This window comes from Saccoglossus kowalevskii, chromosome 1 (genome assembly GCF_978046115.1).
Source record: "Saccoglossus kowalevskii chromosome 1, keSacKowa6.1, whole genome shotgun sequence".
Lineage (NCBI taxonomy): Eukaryota > Metazoa > Hemichordata > Enteropneusta > Harrimaniidae > Saccoglossus > Saccoglossus kowalevskii.
Genome location: NC_140641.1, coordinates 39,611,724 through 39,612,823, shown reverse-complemented (window position 1 = coordinate 39,612,823; position 1,100 = coordinate 39,611,724).

Sequence of the window (1,100 nt, the reverse complement as noted above, 5' to 3'; positions counted from 1 at the left end):
AAATGCTTCAATGCATTTTAACTTTAAAATAGCCACCATTCGACCATCTTGAATTGGATTGTGAATGTATGCATATATCTATGAAGTTCAAATGTAAACTGGTTCAGGCATATCTAAGATACAGGTGCGAACACACACTCAGACTCAGAGGTGAACCAATAAGTCGCTGTCTCTTTAGGTCATAGGGGTTATGTAATACCAGTAACTGATGAAGATGAAAATTCTATCAAGAATCTATAAATATTTAACCTTTCCACTGCCACTGCTAAATTTTGTAACCTTCCATAAAATATATCCATTCAAAATTTGCTTGTTTTCATAAAAAATTTTGATAATAATTGGAGAACCTTGACCAAAAGCTGTAAACAAAGACATATTCTGTTTTTTGGGTTCAAAATGAACGATTACTTTGAAGAAAATCACAGAAAACTTACAATAATGTCATCAAAATTTTGTAGGAAATTGACATGGCTGTGCAATGAGTTAATACATATCATTTCTGATACTAAAGTCCTACATAAAGTTTATTGAAGTGTCATGATTATATCAAACTGAGGACCATATCAGCATAAAACACAAAGATACCTTTGGTGATTACTGGATGGTACCAGTAGGCTACATTAACAAATGTATGTATAAAAATACAGAAGAGATTATTTACAGCTATGTGAATCAGAATAACTACACAGCATACATCAGAATGAGAAAATTGTAATCAGGGATGATAATGTTTGGCAAACTAGAATTTGGATTTAGAGTGACAAAAAGGACTGTTTATAAAAGAAAATCTTATTACTACAGAATAAATTAGATACATAATTTACATCAATTAATTAGAGCTGTTATACCCATGATGAATGTTGATATAGTACAACTCTGCTACACGAAAGAAGTAAATGTATAATTGGATTAAAATAGGAATCAGTTTTTTTTATTTTAATTTAATTTTTTTTTATTAAATGTCAACATTTTGTTGATTATTAATTTTCCTTATCAATGTTTATTTTTTTGTTTTATTTGCCGTTATTCACTTTTTCATATGTAGCAGCTAAAACAAAGACAGACATAGATGAACAAAACTAATAATCAAATTAAAAAAA